The following is a 20,544-nucleotide window of genomic DNA, read 5'->3' as shown; positions in this document are numbered from 1 at the left end:
TTTTGGAGGAAAGCGAGCACTCTGCACCCTGAATTTCCACTGGGACCACATTGACTACCCATTAACCCATCTGACTCCTCACAATAATTCTGAAAACACATTTCAGTCACTGAGGGAAAGCCACAATTCTTATCAATAATTAAGACAATTATAGTCTACCAATAGCTTTGCTAGTATTATAACCATGTATAGAAAATTTTAAAAGTAATAAATAAAAACACATAATCCCAACAAGTCACCACTGGAATTCCCTGGAAAATATTTTAACTTTGAGGCTTTGTATAAATAGAACTCTGTGCCAGATTCCACAAAGCAAAAACTTTGTGGAATAACTACTTTCCTTAAGCGAAATGTCCACTTTATTATTCCAGAATGTCAGCAATTTGCAATGCCATACTGACCTCTCCAGTTTATCTGTTTTTCTGCCATTGTAGGAGCACAAGAGATTGGGAACTTTTGTCATAATAATATTAATGTTATTGTTATTCTCAGAAGAGCCCCAGAAGGTTGGGGAAGTCAATTTTTATTTTCAGCTTCTTTCCCTCAGGATATTGGAAAGTTCATATTGGACTAGGATCAGAGCCTGTGGGGCTCTGCAAAGCGCCCAGTATTTCATTAGTGCTGGCCGTGATAGAATGTGGATTGTTCTCTCATCAACTATCGTTTTCCAATTGCCTTGTGAGATTTTATATGTTTAGCAGGGAGCTGGCTGGGAGTGGGGCAGCCAAGACTCAAACTGGTGTTCTGATATGGGATGCTGGTGTGTTACAGGCAATGGCTTTAACCTGCTGCTCAATAAGGCCATGGCCCCAGAGATTCTATCTTTAGCCTTTGTTTCCAAGTCTTGTAAACAGTGAGTTGTATTAGTTTAACAGGACTACTAAAACAAAATATTACAAACCTAATGGCAAGAACAACAGAAATTTATTGTCACAATTTTGGAGCCTCGAAGTTTGAAATGAAGTTGTTGGCAGGGTTGCTTCCTTGTGAGGACAGGATCTGTATCAGGCATCTCTGATTCGCTCGTAGACAGTCATCTTCATGTTCACATGTCATTTCTCCCTGGAGGAATATTTGTCTCCAAATTTGCCCCCTAATTAAGAGTAACCCTCCCGGGACAGACGCTATGACTTGCATCCCATGGGAGTGCCAGTTCAAGCCTCAGCTACTGCACTTCCAATCCAGCTCCATGCTTATGCACTTGGGAAAGCAGCAGAGGATGATAGCCCAAGTCTTTGTGCCCCTGCACCCCTATGAGGCTCCTGGCTCCTGGCTTCAGCCTGGCCCAGCCCCAGCCATTGCAGCCATTTGGGAGGTGAATCAGTGGATGAAAGATCTCTCTGTCTCTCTTTTCTCTCTCTGTAAATCTCATTTTCAAATAAATAGATCATTTTTTTTTAAACTAACCCTCTAATGATGTCATTTTAATTTGTATCACCTCTGCATCTCCAGAGAAGACCACATTCTGAGGTACAGGGGCTTAGAACCTCAACATATAAATTTGGCAGTTGCCACAGAACAACACAACAACGAGTCTGTTAAATGGAATTCTTGACCGACTGCCAGTTCACCATATGTATCAAAACACTAAAGTCTCTCAATACTTATAACTTTGAGCTGGGATCCTTTGTTAGTCATTTCCATACGATACACAAGCATTTGTTCAAATAGGCATGCATGTATACATATTATGTTTGTATATGTAGGTCAAATTTGTTATGCTTTTAAAAATGATGGAACCAAATCTGAGAGAAAGTAAGTAACTTTCAAAAAGTCATAAGACAAAGAAACAATAGCATTAAGCTTTAAACTGAACTTTATCCTACACCAAATCTGGTACTCTTTAACCTCTACTGTGCTACTTTATGTACTTTGAACTGTGTGTGTGTGCGTGTGTGTGTGTTTGTTTTCTATGCATCATATGCTATGCCATAAATGGCATGATCCAGAAAATTTGAAGTAGATGTCAGTTTCTCTACAATATGAATGCTAGGAAAAGAGGAGCATGTTGATGCCTCCTCACATGGGGCACCAAAAGTGTTAGAAGAGAGGCACAAAACAGAGAGGAGGCATTGTACAAATCTACAGCCAGACCAAATTTATTCAGAGTTGCATTAGGTACCTGCAGAGGTGCATGACCAACTGCTGGCCTGCACACTGATGGAACACGTGATGCTAACCACAGGGACCAGGCCTTTTTATATTTTACGAGGGCTAAGGATGGCAGTGGGGGTAGGGGTAACAGGCAGAGCAACTGGTCTTTCAGGTGGGAACCTGGGAAAGATTGTAGGGGTGGGGAGGGTAAAAACAATAGGTTGTGAGACCCAGTGGAGATTCAAGGGCAACGAATGAATTAATGTTTATCTATTTTTTGGACAATGAGGGAGGATGGCTAAGGCTTATTTCTTTGTTCTATCGGTGAGTGGTTCATTTGCTTTAAATTAGCATATGCAATTCATCAGCTTTATCTAAATCTAATCCTCCCCTAATAGTCCTTTTGTGACAGTAAATAATTTAATATATCATTTTATGTGTTTGTTTAACATTGACCAATTGCTTTCACTAATCACCCTGACTTCTCAGTGGCTCAACACTGTCAATTTTATTTCTCAATCATGGTATAGATCAGTGTAGGTTGTGGAATGACCTGGATCTGTTTCACATAGTCATTTTAAGACCCAAGGTCCTTCCATCTAGTGATTCTGCCATCTCTCAAGTTTCCAAGGCCCCACTTTATCATCTGTATCTTTCTGATTAAAAAAAAGAAGATAGAGTGTATATGGAGAATTACACAGGATTTGGGGGGAGTAGTATTTAGAGTTGCATATATTATTTTCATCAACATCCCATTTTGTGTAATTCAGTTGCATGGTGTGGAATATTGGAGTGAAGGGAATAAATGATAAATGATAAAATGATATAAATGAATAAATGATAAAATGATAAACAACTTGTCTGTTTTCCACAAGTTCTTACAAAAAAAACCACTTTAGCATAAATAAGAGTGTAAGAACAAAGTTGACTGGAATCCATTGTTAGTCAAGATCAGTAAGCTTGCGAAGTAATCATGACCTAACCAGAAAAAAGTAGACCCAATTAGACAGGATATGTTAAAAAACAACCTATGAAATATTGACAATCTAATTTACATCATTGAAGATATAAAGAAAATCATGCATCGTACTTACCCTCAACGTTTCATGTATTTTTAAATTCCCAACATCAACAGTATAAATAACTACCCAATTTACATTCATTAAAATAAATGTATAAAAATATTATCCATTATCCAGCACTATGATATGTTAGCATCTCAGAAAGAAAAAAAAATGGGAGTAGTTCCTTTTTACCTTTTGGCACTTTAGCTAGCTCCTTTTCTTTATAATATTATATCATAATCTTCATCAATATTCAAGCTCAAAATCAGGCAGAATTATCTTATTTCAGACTGAACTCAAGCAGGAAGCAAATAATATGTGACAAAATATGATTGGGACAAAGTGGGCATAATAGGGTGAATTAAAAAGAGGGGGATAAAGACCGAAAGCAGTTTTAAGAAGAAATGATAGCTCATCATGCTATGGTTGAGACTGAAGAAGAAAACAAAAATTAGCCTAAGAAAAATTCATTCTCAACAGAAAATAGAGAATAGCAATACATACTGAAGATGTACTCATAGACATGAGGAATGACACACGTAGGAAATATCAAGCAGATTATTATGTACAGATAATGAGGACAAGGCTAGTTCTATGAATTTCTGTGCCTCATAACAGGTTACCAAGTAATTCCATAGGCTGAGAATTTTAGTATTAACTCCTCATCAGGATGCTAAATATTGGGCGTAAAGAAGAGTAAGCATATGAGTATAAAAAGGTATGTGAGAGCGCTGTGTTTACAGAGGTGACTCATTCAAGTCTGATCTAAAACCATGGTATGTGTACAAAACAAGTGAAATTCTATGCAAGGAACACACTGAAGTATCATTTTTAGTAACTATTTCCTGACCCTTTTTCAATTCTCTTTTAATTTTTTTTTTTTTATTTGACAGATAGAGTTAGACAGTGTGAGAGAGAGACAGAGAGAAACATCTTCCTTCCGTTGGTTCACTCCCCAAATGGCCGCTATGGCCAGAACTACACCGATCTGAAGCCAGGAGCCAGGTGCTTCCTCCTGGTCTCCCCTGCGGGTACACGGCCCAAGCACTTGGGCCATCCTCCACTGCCTTCCCAGGCCACAGCAGAGAGCTGAACTGGAAGAGGAGCAACCGGGACTAGAACCCTGTGCCCATATGGAATGCCGGGCCGCAGGTGGAGGATTAACCAAGTGAGCCATGGTGCCGGGCCCCTCATTTCTCTTAACATTTAATTTGCATTATAAAATCTTGAGTGTTTCTGTTTTCCTAGCTTATTTCCTAACTGGGAAGTTTCCTAGAGTATATACTTTTTTTTTTTTTTTGTAAAGATTTATTTGTTTATTTGAAAGACAGAGTTACAGAGAGGCTTAAGCACAGGAATCCTTAGACTTAGTATTTTCTTAGTTTTCTGTATATAACAATCTGCTTGATACCTCTGATGTACAGCATTCCTCATGTCTGTGACTGTATCTCTAGTATATATTGCTATTCTTATAATTTGTTAGAGCCAACATTTCTTTGCAGGTAGCACTCAGAATGAATAACAGATTACCTTTTTTAATTTTTAATGAGAAAATTAAGCGATACATAAATACCAATGTGTTCTTGAAGTCACAGTTCTTCTATTTGGCATTTTTGAATGTGAATACTGATTTATAAGCCAAAGCTCATTTCATAGTCATTTGTGAGTTTAAAAACAAAATTAACCTACCAATTACAGTGCAGTAGAATTGCCCAGTGGTAAAAACAAGCTTTGCCAAATCAAAAGATATCCAGTCACATACACATACACATATGTGTTCATATGGGTACAAAGACACCACTTCTAGTTTTAACTTAAATGACTGCAAGGTAAGACAAGTTATGTCAGTGACTGATTTAAAATATATATAGCATGCAAGTATGATCAAATAAATTTCATATGTTCATTTTAATCCATCCACATCCAATGATTCGCTGACAAATCTAAACATTTGAGAGAAAACTTACAACTTGTGTTCTATTAGGTTGGTAGTAATATTGCACAGATGCCTACATTGGGTTTGGAGTGAAAAACAGTACCAGCATACTATAATGACTTACTATGTTATTTAGTGATGGTTTCAACAAATATTTGTTGAATCCTTTTTCATTTCCAGACATTATACCAGTGTCACTTTAAAGTGAAAATGTAAATCATACATATGCTTACACACACATACACACACACACATATACACCTATGTATATCCAAAATTTTGAATCTATTTTCATTAAAAGTATGGGTGTTATCACAGTTCTACATCCAGTTAGTAATTATTATCACCACTCCCAATCTAGCTTTGTTTACTTTTACTGTATTCTCTGATAGATTTAATTGAGAATTTATGAACTATCAAAGCAATTGAAATAATAGAGAGGAAGTGGGCATATATCATGCATCCAACATCTTTGACTTAATTCATATGTTCATTTTCTTTTGAATTACAAATCTTCAGGCTTCCTAATCTCCTCATCCGTCAAGATTGACTTTATTACAACAAAGCATGTTCTTGTAACAATAGCCCCAGTGAATTTATGCCTTTCCCAGAAAATGCCTTCTTTCTAAGAAGATCATTTTATTTGGATTGCAGAAAATTTAATTATCTCTGATATCTTGGTAATTTGCATATTTTACCCACAATGCACTGTAACACATTTTCCATGTAAACTAACATGACCTATAGATGAGTCATTTTTATCCTTATGGCTACTCTTGGATACAGTGATGGACAGACAAAGTTCTGCAATTACTGTTTCAGTCATATCTAACTGAATATATAAATGTTATGGGGGGGACACTGGCCATGAGATTTCAACTGTTGTGATCTGATTCTTTCATTTTTCTTTCTCCACATCTGTCAGTGTCTGTAACAGCACTGATACAATCTCTGAGCTGCTTGTCTACCATGACTTACACGTTTTAAATTTATACTACTTCCTATTTTTGTGTGTATCTCATATTTTCTAAAGCAGCCGAATTGTAAACAGAAGATGCACACCATGAAATGGGTGGGTAATTCTTTCCTCATAAATATCTTGAAAGATGAAGTGGGAAAATAAACACTACCCAAAACAACTGAGTGAAAAGAAACAAACAAAAATCAACCACTGTGATATTATGATGGAAAACTTACTGGGTCTGTATAAACACAGTGTATTTTGCATCACATTGTGCTTAGAATATCAGTTTAAGTAGGTTTTGATTAATGAGAAACTCAAGAGGTTAATTTGAGTGAAGTTCAACCTGGTTTTTCTTCTAAAGGCTAATAATACAGTTTGAATAACTCAATTTATAGCCTTAGAAACCATCATCACTTTAGAGCTCTTGTGTTTTTTTTTTTTTTTTTTGACATTTTTTTAAATTCACGGTTATTACATTTTTGTTTTGCTTGTTTAGGATGAGAGCATTTGGTTCACAGTGAATAGCCCACACTTGAATGATGAAGAAAAACCTATAAAAAAGGCCCCATCATATAATTCTAACAGCACTAACCTTTATTAAAAATAACTATGTAATTTTTGAGCACGTGAAATAAACATATCTAAAACTTGTCCAAATAACATGTTCTTTCTTTCAAGTATATCCATAAACGACAGCCACCTCTGATGTTATCCACATAAACCTATTTCAGGAGGCCAACACTGTGGTTAAAGCCCTGGCCTGCAGAGCCAACATCTCTTATGGGTGCTGGTTCAAGTCCCGGCTACTCCACTTCCCATCTAGCTCCCTGCTAATGTGCTTGTGAAAGCAGCAGATGATAGCCCAGGTCCTTAGGCCCCTGTACCCATGTTGGAGATCAGGAAGAAGCTCCTGGATCCTGGCTTAGGATCAATCAACTCAGCTCCAGCTGTTGTGGCCACTTGGGGAATACATCAGCGGATGGAAGACTCTCTCTCTCTGTCACTCTCCCTCTCTTTCTTGCTCTCTCTCTCTCTCTCTGGCTCTATTTCTCTCTATAACTCTGTCTTTCAAATAAATAAAATAAATCTTTTATAAAAAGGAAAAAAAAACTATTTAAAAAAAAAACCCATTTCAGTAACAGAAAAGGGGACCCTTATATATGTTCAATATTTTGAAATACGTCAGTTTTTTTTTTTTCCTAAGAATGAGAATCGTTTTTTTCAGAGTCTGTGGCTATTTTAAGCAAGTTTAAAGAATCTTTTTTTTTTTTTTTGCTGTTTTCTAATTTTGAAGTAGATTAGCATCATTGTTCTGATAATAAATTTCAGAATTTATTGGGGTCAAAATGATAGTCAAATAAATGTCTTAAAACTATAGGAATGTCTATCTTTTCTGATACCAAGATTTCAGAGAAGGTAGTATAATATTTGTTTTGTTTTTATCTCTCTATTCTTAGCTCTCTAGAGGGTGATAATAAATATATATCAAATGAAATTTTAATTATTTAATATTATTGATTCTTACTATTTAATTTATCCTGTGCTAAAAAACACTTTAATGTTCATCATTCCATTACAGATCAAAAAAATCCTATGAAGCACATAAAACTGTATTACTTTTTAGAAGATTAAATATAAATGTTATATAATTTACTCAAGTAAACAACAGAGCCCTGACAAAACCTCACTAAATTTGTTAAGCTCCAAAATCTATACTGTTAGCCATTATCCAATTACCATTAGAAGTAACTCTATCTTATACCAAATATGTTATGTGTTTTTCTCTAGTTTTCAGTCTCCCTTGTACATACCAAGTTGAATCAGATCGTGAGAGACATTCTGCTTACGGGGCTATGCATGAGAAGTGCCAGGTGTCATTTTCAGTCTGTGGTAATTTATACTGGGTCTGAACTTTGCTCCTTTTCTCTTTCTTTGCTATGACAACTCTAAGAGCTACAATGTTGCTGATACCCTAAGTGACAGAAGCCTTGAACAGCCCAAGTCCTTCAGTATTTATGTAGAACACAGTCAGCCTCCACACCCAAAACACACTTCAGATTTGCATGAATATAATGAGATTTGGGAGATTATTAGTTACATCAACAAAATCCAACCTATTTTGATTGATATAGCATCCTATTAAAAAGAAATAAAAACGAATGTTTGTTACAAAGTGAATAAGTGACATTGACTCTGAGTATATATCATACAAAGAAGGATACATATCATTCACAATTGTCAGCAGACGACATCAAATTTGAAACTTTATATAAAGGCTCATATTTCTTTTTCTGAAGTTTATTTTATTTGAAAGGCAGAGCTACAAAGAGAAGGAAAAACAGAAGGAAAGAGAGATAGAGACAGAACAGAAACACACATACACACAAATACACACACAGGAGTAGAGGGTGGGGCAGCTTTCCATCTGCTGCCTTACTCCCTAAATGGCTGGAAGAGCTGGGTCAGGGCCAGGTTAAAGCCAGGAGTGCTGAGTTTTACCCAGGTCTCCCATGTGGTGCAGGGGCCCAAGCATTTGGGTTGTTCCACTGCTTTCCCAGGCACCTTAGCAAGGAGCTGGATTGGAAGTGGAGCTCCTGGAAATGGATGCTGACTTTGCAGATGGGGGCTTAACCCACACTGCCAGCCCAGAGGCTCAGATTTCTTAGTGAACGAATAATATTTTTTTATAAAAATATAGTAAAATTATGTAAATATTCAATTTTGAGCATGTTTGCTCAAATATTTTCTCCTTTAAGATGACTAAAAATTTTGTAGCACTTTTAACTTAGGAAGGGAGGTAATATGATATTACAAACTTTTTGTGCTTTTGTTAATATCATTCACTTTAACCTTTTTGATTGAAGTCATTTCTAAGTCAAGTGTAAGACCCACAAGTTCAAATGCCCAGGACTGGTAGAAATGGAGTAGGAGAAGGAAGCAATCTGATTAGAGTTTTCATGTGACAATTTATTCTCCCTTACTAAAGATTTCAAGGTGAACAGAAATCAGAGTTCCAACCAGTTTGAGTCTTTACACAGTATGACTCACATAAATTGGGGCATTTATTCAAAGTAGAGAAAAGATTGTTCACCTAGAATAATTTTTTAAGTAGATGTCATAGAAAAGTGCCATTAGAAACTTTACTTTGAAAGTAGAGAAGCTACACATATCTCAATAAGGAATAACCCAAACTATGGACTATCACAACATTCAACTATATGGATAGGCAAATTAGTAAAGTCATGTTGCTAAAGCTTCCTTTTATGTAGGGTAGACAGTCAAGAAGCAAAGCTGTCTATATGACCTTAGGAAAGCCTTTCATATGCTGGGCTCAGTTTTGTTTAATTTGGAGAGAATACCTGAAGTATCTCTTAGCCATATTATTCTGAAAAAAAAAAAAATGTAAACTTCCTTATTGCATGGTGGTTAAAAATCTTGTGGGCTTCAGGATGATGTAACCTGGGAAACATTACTTCACTTTTTTGCAATTCAATTTCTTAATCTGTAAAATGGGGATAATATTAAGATCTATCTCATCAGGTTGTTGTGTGAATTAAATTAGTAATGTACATAAGTGATTAGAATTCTCTCTGACATCTAGCAACCACTAGACAGGTGGGGAATGTCTGGAAAATAAACTGGATAAGACCCACAAAATCATTTGGTCTGGGCCTAAAGCAATTGCAGGCATGACTTGAAATTCAATAAATCTATGGCAGGCTAATGTTTAAGTTGATAATTTCATATGCCCTTGAATGATGTTATAAATATCCAAATGGCCCTTGGTGGGGAAAAGCTTCCCCAAGATAATAGTGATTTTTGATATAAATCTGGAGGGAGCAAACATAAGCCAAACTTGAAATGGGTCTCCTGACTGGGACTTGCTCAAACCTTGATCTATTTTTAGGGAGCAAAAAGGATGCTAAAAATAAAACTTGGAGAGTAGAAGACCTCATCAAGTGCTAAGTAGAAGACTGCTTTTCCAAAATCCTTGCCTTTCTAGGATGACTGAAAGGGAACCCCATAAGGAATAACTGGGCTGATGTTTAAAGAGGAGAGTAATCAAGCATGATGATAGCAACAGAAAAATACTGAGATGTCTCATAGAGAAGTGAATGTCATTAAAACACTCTTTCCCCATCTCTTAGTAGACACAATCTTATCTAACTCTGTGTTCAACATGAATGATCTTCCACTCATGAACACAGAGGAAACAGGTATTTTATTTAACATCAAAGACTTTTCTCCTATGTATTCAGTTATTATTATTATTATTTTTTTTGACAGGCAGAGTGGATAGTGAGAGAGAGACAGAGAGAAAGGTCTTCCTTTTTGCCGTTGTTTCACCCTCCAATGGCCGCCACAGCTGGCGCATTGCGGCCGGCGCACCGCGCTGATCCGATGGCAGGAGCCAGGTGCTTCTCCTGGTCTCTCATGGGGTGCAGGGCCCAAGCACTTGGGCCATCCTCCACTGCACTCCCAGGCCACAGCAGAGAGCTGGCCTGGAAGAGGGGCAACCGGGACAGAATCCGGCGCCCCAACCGGGACTAGAACCCAGGGTGCCGGCGCCGCTAGGTGGAGGATTAGCCTATTGAGCCGCGGCACCAGCCTGTATTCAGTTATACTTTGTATTTTTGGTCCTCAAATACCTTGTATTTTTGGTCTAGGTTAAACTGAAGAAATATACTTATATTCTAATATTATTCTTCATTTCTTCTGTATCATGAAAGGAGAAAACATTTCAGTGAAAAATTAAAGAAGAAGATGTATATTGAAAAATACAAACAACAAACACAGATGCCCTATGGCTGAAAAGCTTTATTTCTATAAACCTATGGGATTCTTTCAGTGCTCAGTTCAACAAGATTTTAACCCACACCCTGAGATCCCTTTCTCCTGTTACCTTCTAACAGTGGAATTAATTAGTATCTGGAAAAGTCATGCTGAGGTTTCATTAATTGTTCAACTACTTACTGAGTCTGTAGTCTTTTTAGGAAGGAAAAATGGTGCACTGCTGACAATGTCATAGGGAAGCTTTGTTTAAATACTCTCATATGAACCATGAGACAAAGGAGAAGTAACTCCTGTAGGAATTTTGCATAAAAGTTTTAACCTCCAGTGTTGCTTCCTTTCTAGAACGCTGCCATCACCAAGCTCAGACTGATCAAGCTGAGGCCTGCCTGTCTCTTTCGCAGTGGCACCAGCACTTGACACATTCAGAGAGCGTGAGGCTATCATCCGAGCCAAGATACTAATTATAAAGAACATGAAAGGATGCTAAATTTGGCTTGAGAACAAAAGTAAATGGCTGTTCTTTTAAAAATCACTTCCAACATTTGATCTTAATCATTTTGGTGATTGTAATAACATTGAAAAATAACAACACATAAAAGATTGGTAAATACTGCTAAGAAGGAATTGGCTCAAAGATAGTAAGATTACATTTGGTTAAGAAAACTGGATCCCTCTTCATTTATTCAAAACTTTTGTGTATTTTGCAATTGAAGCCATCTATGGTTTGCCAAATCTCTGCCTGATTTAATTATTCATAATAATTATCCTTAATAATATGTACATAATTATTTCATAATTGATTTTGTTTGGGTTAGAATTTTTTCTTTTTTAAGATTTATTTTATTTATTTGAAAGACAGAGTTACAGAGAGAGATAGAGACAGAGAGAGAGGTCTTCCATCCGCTGGTTCACTTCCCAGATGGCCGCAACGGCTAGAGCTGTGCTGATCTGAAGTCAGGAGCCAGGAGCTTCCTCCGGGTCTCCCATGTGGGTGCAGGGGCCCAAGTACTTGGGCCATCTTCTACTGCTCTCCCAGGCCACAGCAGAGAGCTGGATCAGAAGAGGAGCAGCCGGGACTAGAACCAGCGCCCATATGGGAAGCTGGCGCCTCAGGCCAGGGCTTTAACCCGCTGTGCCACAGTGCCGGCCCCCTAGGATTCTTTTGCTTGCAGTGATATCCACATGATTAAATGTAGTGTTTATACAGTTGCCACATACAAAGTGCTTGTTCCTGGCCAGGGGTGCCCACTCTGCACTGCTGTTTTCCTCCTCAATGATGACTTAATGGGAACATGCACTCTACTTCCTCATCCCTTCCTTTCTCACAGCTTCACAAACCCAATTCCATTTCTACCTGAGGCATACATATCTCCCGTTTGAAGACAAATTGGTTTTAGCTTTAGCATTCCCTCTTTCTACACCAAAATCTTTACCCACTGCAATTCTCATTCAAGGCTGAGAAACTCTCCTCAACAATAGAAGGAAATCATGTATTGGTTGTCTCATTTGTCCTACACAATCCCAATACTGTCAAATCTTAAAGCCTACAGCATTTTTGGTACAGATACAGGATTTAGTAACAAAAACACTTGGGGTACATTTTTCTCCCTCAAAGCTTAGGTAAAGTTAACTCTTACAAAGAACATGAAACCCTGATCCTCCAAGGTGTAGAGGTAGAATTGCTGCAAAGAAAACTCCTGCCCAAGAGAGACGTGGATTTTAAACCTCACCAGATGGATCCAGTGCCTAACATGCTCTAAAATGCTCCAGGGAGGGTCCCCATTGTTTCCATTCTCTGAACTTTCTTCCTGAGTAAATCCAGGCAGTTTTCCAATTCAAGAATATTCCCCTCCAGCAAGGTCTGATCATTGTAAATGTATTGCTAGAATGGCAGGCTTTCTTCTTTGGCAGAAACCCCAGAGTTAACAAATATGTGCCTGGGAAACCAAGTTCCCAATCTGGGAAGGTCAAATCGAGATGAATTGCAGGAAAGTCACTTTTCAATCATGCTGATTTCTTCTAAATTAAGCAATGCTGGAGAGCTCAGACACTGGCAACAGTGCTGTTATGATAAGCTGAACTCATTTAACAGCAGTAGCAAACCTGGGAAGCTGACTTAAATGAGCAAATGTCAGTAATGCTGGTAAACAAGTGTTCACACCTGTCAACAGCTGTGTGGGCTTGCTACACCAGGTGTGGTATGTAAACTCAACTCAAGCCACATTTATCACTTATTAAGAGTTATCAAAACGCATCGTGTGGACTACCCTTCTGGCAATTGTCACAAATGAAGCTGGGTGTCATTTGTCAGGGGCTTCAATTGAGTGGATTCACAAGTACAACGTACATTAGACATCATATCAAGTAGGGTCCAATAAAACTTCTGTGTTGCGAAATACAAGTCAGGAAAACTGCAAAACTGCAGCCGTGGGTGACTAGCACAAACCAATCATGGATACTTCCATGAAGCCAAAGAAAAATGTTTTCAGTGATTTTTTTTTTTTTAAATTACAGTGATGGGAGGGTTTACAATCATGCTCAAAAACTGTAGTGAAGAGGCACGGGCATTTGGCCTAGTGGTTGAGACGTGGTTGGGATGCCTATACTCATGGTGATAAGCCTGAGATCAAGCCCAGCTCAGCTCCTGATTCCAGCTCTGGCTAATACACACCCTGGGGGCAGCAGGTGATGGTTCAAGGACTTGGGTCCACACCACACATACAGGAGTCCAGGATTCAGTTTCCAACTTCCAGTTTTGGCCTAGCTCAGCCCGGGCAGTTACTGGCATTTGGAAAATGAACCAGTGTATGCCTGTCCGTTTCTGCCTCACAAATAAATAAAAAATTTTTTTAATTGACATGAAAGGAGAGAAATTGCTGACTAAGCTGGTGCAAAGCAAGTCAACCTAAACCTGACAATTTGCATATTTTACATTTTGTCCTAATAATGGGTGGGACTAAGCTGCAGAATGTGCTCTTTAGTTAGCAATTGTTTTGATTATAAGATTATCCTACTGCTGTACAACATCTTATTAAGCTAAATACTCCTATCATACATTTGAGTCTCTCAAATACTAAACTGTAAACTTACAAGTCAGGAAGCACCCTGGAAGTAACTTTTCTCATATATTCTCTCTCATGTTTCCAAGAAAACCTCTTTATAAAGTCACTGATGAGCTTCTACTCAAATCTATCTAGTGCGAAGAAACTTAGTGCTTCCTAAGTAATGTTTCATTTCTGAATGACCACAATTCTCCGTGGAGCTACGTTACTATTCCCCATAATCTTAGTCTGTTTGATCCTGCTGCTTCCCACAACAACAATGTGGTTTTCAGCAGGTAGAGGCTGTGTTGGACTTATGCATGCTCTAACCCATATCATTCATACATGGCCCACAGAGGACAGCATAGATCATGACATTTACTTAATGAGATAAACAGCAGAAAATAGGTCTCCTCTTTAGATCTTGATAATCATAAAAATGTTCAGGAATAGTTATAAGATCCTTTAATTAGTTCCTTTCGATATTTATTCAAGTATTTCCCCATTCTAATTGTATATCCATGGGTTTATGGAAGCATGTGTATCTGTGAAGCTGTGTGTTCTGCATCCATGGTTTCAACAAACCCAAGAATCAAAAAATATTTGAAACAGGAATCAGGTCTGCATTGAATAAGTACAGACTTGTACTCACTTTACTCTTGTGATTATTCCTTAAATAACACAACATAACTATTTCCCTAGTATTTGCATGACATTAGGTATTGTAAGCAACCTTGAGCTGATGGGTGGGTTTTAAGTAAACACTACTCCATCTTATATAAGAGATTCGTGTATCCATGATTTTTGTATCTTCAGGAGGTTCTGGAGCCAGTATGTCACAGATACCAGGGGATGATTGTATATCAAAATCATGGGTTATGGATGTAAGTAGGACAATATCCATACTGTTCTTTCTAAATCTTTCTATTTCTTTCATAGATTCGCATAAAAACAATGTTGAGAATAATACCCATTCCCTCATTTTATCAGTTTCATATGTGCTCCTTGAAACATCCATAAAGTAGTCTCCATGACAAGGAAGATAATTGACTTCTAATTTCTGATAGGGAAGTGCATAAACATTCCTAAAATTTTAAATTACAGTAAAATCAAATTACTTTGCTTTAATTTTCTTTAAAATTGGAGACTTCAGAAAGTAGAAACATTCAATTTCTTATCTGTCTTTTCTGACTTATGTTGTTTTGCTAATTCCCTGGTTTGATATCAGCTAAAACTAACATCTTAACCGGTCATTACAAAAAGATTATGAGGCTGGCGCCACGGCTCACTAGACCAATGCTGCGCCTGCGGCACCGGCACTCCAGGTTCTAGTCCCAGTTGGGGCGCCGGATTCTGTCCCGGTTGCTCCTCTTCCAGTCCAGCTCTCTGCTGTGGCCCGGGAGTGCAGTGGAGGATGGCCCAAGTGCTTGGGCCCTGCACCTGCATGGGAGACCAGGAGGAAGCACCTGGCTCCTGGCTTCGGATCAGTGCATCGCGCCAGCCGCAGCAGCCATTTGGGGGAGTGAACCAATGGAAGGAAGACCTTTCTCTGTTTCTCTCTCTCTCTCTCACTGTCTAACTCTGCCTGTCAAAAAAAAAAAAAAAAGATTATGAAATCCTCCTGAGATAAATATATTCTAACAAAAATAGTTCATGTATCAAATATGTATTCATTACCTACCGTGTACATTTCACAATTTAAGTATCATTTCTTATAGAGATTATATTTGTGGTGGAGGGAATTAGACAACAGGTAAAAAAAAGTGCAAACATATTATCAGCTGAGAGTAATGAAAAAAATAAAACAGGCTAGAGTGTTTTGACCAGGGGTATAGGGTGACAATTCGCTGCTCAAAAGTAACATTTGAGTAAAAAGGTAATGGGAAAAGAGTGAGAACTATGAAGAAAATTGAGGGAAGCGGACAAAACAAGTTATTGAAATGCTATTTAAACCTTTCTGTGCATGTGAATGAAGAAAAGTGACATAGACACATATACACACACACACACACACACACACACACATATATATATATAATGCCAATAGTAGAAAAAATTTATTGTTATAGGCTGATGGTAAGAAAGCCAAAGCAAAGAGGAAAGAAGAATGATTTTAGTTATTTAAGGAAAAAAATCAGTTTAATTTTTTCTATAGACAAATACTTCCCTCAATCCTTAATTTCAACATAATGTTCAACATTCATGATTTCATTTATGTTAGTATTTGAATTTATTTTTACCATACTTTCTCATTTCATGTACTGTCTCACTTTTGGAGTCCATTAGGTGTTAAATGTGTAACTGCCAATAATATCACTTGGGAGCTTGCTTCGCCTAAGGATTCTGGAGTCAATTTTGCATACAGAAATGGATGGGAAAGGTTTCAGGAAAGCTATTGAATTTTCATATGGGTGCTCAAATGAAACCTCGAAGCTGTGTGAATTTATTCTGTTGCTATACAAATATCATGTAATTTTGCATTACCTTTTATAGATTAGGAGGGCAACTAGGACTCATTGAAATTCTAATTATCCAAAGTGAAAGTCTTGTATGATTTTTGTTATAGATGGAACATATGTGTTTGAGCTTTCTCTTACACACACCAGCCCTCAAGCTGATTTCTGGAAAACAGTTAAACCAGCTGTGTGAGAAAGAAAAAAGCCCATTAGAGACAGCATCAAATCTTTCACACAGTATCTTCTTCTTTCCTTCTCTTGCCTGGGTTACATCCTTCAGTTCTGTGTTGGCCACTCACTGACAGAAAACATTCAAGTAGTGATTCTGAGGAGGAATTAACTTTGAAAAAATAATTTCAAACTTTGCATATCTTGGCTTCACATATTTATCATCATTTACAAAGGGGTAGAAATGTTCCTTTAAGAAGGGGACTCGCTGAGACTGAATAAAGGCTAAATGGCTTTGCTTACGGGTTGAGCATAAAATGGATCTCAGGAAACCTATTTTTCTTTCTGCACAGCTATTCAACATTTATCCATTATCATAGAAACAATTCAATTAGCAGCTCTTGTGGCCAGAATATAGACCCGCACTACCTACACCTTAATAGCATCTATGTATCATTGCAATCTAATTTCCACATTGAACTGAATGTCAACGGCAGCTTCCCATAGATTTTTTTTTTTTTTTTTTTAGGTTTGTGTACTACTCTTTTAGTTCCATTCTCATAATGCTCTCTTGGTATACATTTTCAGTGTTTTCCTCTAATTCATGTCTTGAGTTCTTTAATTCCCATATTTTGATTTGAGTTAGACTTTTTAATTTTCAGACACATCATTAGGATGAAAGGGAATTGTTTGAGCCTTTTGCATTGTCATTAGTGAATTATTCAACAGGATTCTCCCACTGGCATTCAGAATATCAGCCATGGTTTTCCCCTTCAACTCCTGGTGTTCTTCCTTTCCTCAGAACTGCAGTGAGCAGATCAAAGAATGCTGAGGCAGTATGGAAGGAGGGATCCATTCACACGGGTAGGGTGTCCTGTAGGGAGGACTTCTGCTTTACAGCACCACTTGAAAGACACAGGTCTTGCAACTACATTGGTCTGCTGTCTGCTCACCTGATGGTCCAAGCATAGAGGGATGTGCTTGGATCATCCCCCTCGACACAGTAAGTGAACATGAAATGACCTTTCTCGATATCTCCTTCCCAATCTGTGTGGCTATAGTTAAGCTCTTCTTCCTGGGTTGACTTGTGTCATTTTCTGAAAATACAAGATCTAGCTGAAGTGTATTGTGGAGAAAAGTGTGTACACATTGCACAGTGCACATGTATAAAATAACTGCTAACCATACCTGAGATCCATCCTATACCAGCACTCACAGAGCTAGAGGGAACTTCAGTTAGTGGAGGAGTTGAAAAATAAGGAGTTATACTATATATTTTCCTTATGGCCATTGTGTGATCTTATTTCCTCTGACAATACTCTCATTACAGTCCTTATCACTTTAGATTGGAAGGAATAACTTGTTCTCAGGCACTGACCGACTCCCATGCATCCCTCTGAGCTATCACACACTGTCAGATTAATCTTCCTGCAAGAAGACTTTACATAAGTCCACCCTCTGCTTTATGCCTGCATTTGACTCCTCTGTGACTCCCTGCGCAATAAAGCTCATACCCCCTAAGCACAGCATTCATTGATGCCCTGCTCTATTCAAGACTTCCTATCCAAAGCAAAGTTTCTCTTTGAATCTCACCCGCTAGGCCATCCGCCCGCCCCACCACACACACCCCCCAAAATATATTTTCTTTATATGTGTGAAAAGGACATGCCCCCTTGGAAGCTTATGTCTTACCACTTCTCCTTACACACTCTATAATATGATGACTGTGTGAAGAATATGATTCTTCAAAACAATATTATGCTATGCTTAGTGATACCTTAGGTCATATGATAATGAAAACTATGGTATGTTAAGGATAGCATCCTGGGCCTGGTGCTGTGGCTTAGCAGGTTGAGCCTGTGCTTACAGTGCCAGCATCCCACATGGGCACTGGTTCCAGTCCCAGTTGCTCCACTTCTGATCCAGCTCCCTGCTAATGCACCTGGGAAGAAAGTAGGAATTGACCCAAATACTTGGGCCCCTGCACCCATGTGGGAGACCCAGAAGAAGCTCCTGGCTTTTGGCTTCCGATGTCCAAGCTCTGGTCTTTGCAGCCATTTGGGGAGTGAACCATGGGGTGGAAGATTCTCTCTCTCTCTCTTTTTCAAATAAATAATAAATCTTTAAAAACAGGATAGCCTCCTTCCCTTTCCCCATTATCCTCTTTGTTCCATATCAGGCTAGCAAACTGTTCATATTCTTAAAGTCCAGCTCAATTATTTGCCTTTTTTTCTCAGATTTGCTGAGCACAAGTCCTACAAAGAATTAACCCTCATCCATCTTCAGTGCTATGAATCTTTACCTGTGCATACTTTACTAAATATACTTTACATATTTTCTGAGGTAATGTCCACAGGTTTGTCTCTTCTACTTCATAGACCAACCTGTTCTTTGAGGGAGAAGACAAGCTACATTTACTCTCATATACATGTCCTCAAACCTTAGCATGGTAATCAATACATATTTGGTATTCAGTGGAGGTTTGCTGTTAATTACAGCTGCCCATAGCTTCTTTTTTCATAAAATTGACATTGAAGCAAATTTCCTTCTTCAAGTAATCAATCTTTTTACCTTTCTAAACAATAGCAATAGTCTTAATAAACACTACCCTTAACCTTAAAACAGATAGCTTTGTTTCTAAGGATCTCTAAGAACGGGAGAGGCAGAGGCTTGACATTAAAGAGGTTACCTTCCAAATTAAAAAAGGGTTAATTTGAATATGAAATAGTGAACCCTAGAGGCTGGGAAGGGCCAGAGTAGGAAGGATAGAGAGAGGTTGGATGACAGGAACCGAAACACAATCAGGAGTTCTAGTGTTCACTGCACAATGGTGTGACTGCTGTTCATGATACTGTAGGATTTACTGTATAAAAAACCGAAAACAGGAGCTCCCAGGATGCAAAGTTAAAGAGGTCCCTAATATGATTAGTTTACACTACATACATGTACTAACATACTGTACTACACCCCATAAAATGTGAAGTATTGCATGTTAACCAAAAATTAAAAAAAAAAAATTTTCTTACTAGGAAGAGTTGAAAAATATGCAGAGATCTCTTGAAGCAATTCAGTAAGCAGAGAAGAAAAACCTCTGTTTTAATAAAGAGCAGGTTGAAGTCATGGGGACAGATTTTGATATTGACCTCTCTGCAATCATCCTGGAAATAAACGCTTTGTTAAACAAAGACTGGATTAAAAGATATTTTTAATAAGCTAATAACAATAGCCGTAACTATGGGAACTCTTCACTCCTCCAGTTTTGAATTTAAAAGAAAAATGCAATAGGATTTATTATTTCATCCCTCACCAGAGGGATGAAATTTCTTCCAAAAAAAGAAATGGCAGCTTCTTAGTTATGACACTCATATGATGCAGGCCTGTCAGTCAGGCTGCCCCTCCATCAAGAGGAAAGATGTGTAATGAAACTGGGATCAGCGAGAAAACTCAGGAAATGGAAACTCCAACAGCCATTACTATGGCCCTGCTATTGTCCTCTCTCTCCCTCTCTCTCTCCTCCCATCCCCTTCATATTTATTCCAAAGACAACATGGGGGAGGAGGGGAGGAGAGAAAGAGAGAGAATGAGAGAGAGAGAGAGAGAGGGAGAGATCTTCTACTTGCTCGTCCACTCCGAGAGACATCTATCTGCCGGTCCACCTCCCAGATGGCTGCACCAGGTCAGGCTGGGCCAGTTCAAAGTCAGGAGCCAGGAACTCCATTAGGTGTACCAGCTGAGTGGCAGGGAGCTGGATTATAAACCAGGGCATCTCAAGTGTTGGTTTAACTCTCTGAGCCACAGTGCTGGCCCCTGCACTGTTCTCTTTACATCCACTTCATCCCAAACATTGAAAAAGTTAACAAATATTAATAATGCACATTCCTATTCTCTGCTGTTCCTTAGGTAGAAGTGAAAGAGTTATAATGTTGTGCAAAATGTTATTCTGCACTAATTTGCATTCCAAATGGGAGCAGAATGTTATGGGGAAAATTATATCCCCTTTGGCATGCATTCAGCCTAAATTTGGGAG

Source organism: Oryctolagus cuniculus, chromosome 20, assembly GCF_051225735.1.
Source record: "Oryctolagus cuniculus isolate XC-2025 breed Fujian yellow rabbit chromosome 20, ASM5122573v1, whole genome shotgun sequence".
NCBI lineage: Eukaryota > Metazoa > Chordata > Mammalia > Lagomorpha > Leporidae > Oryctolagus > Oryctolagus cuniculus.
The sequence above is the reverse complement of the archived record's forward strand: the minus strand, read 5'-3'. Positions refer to the sequence as shown.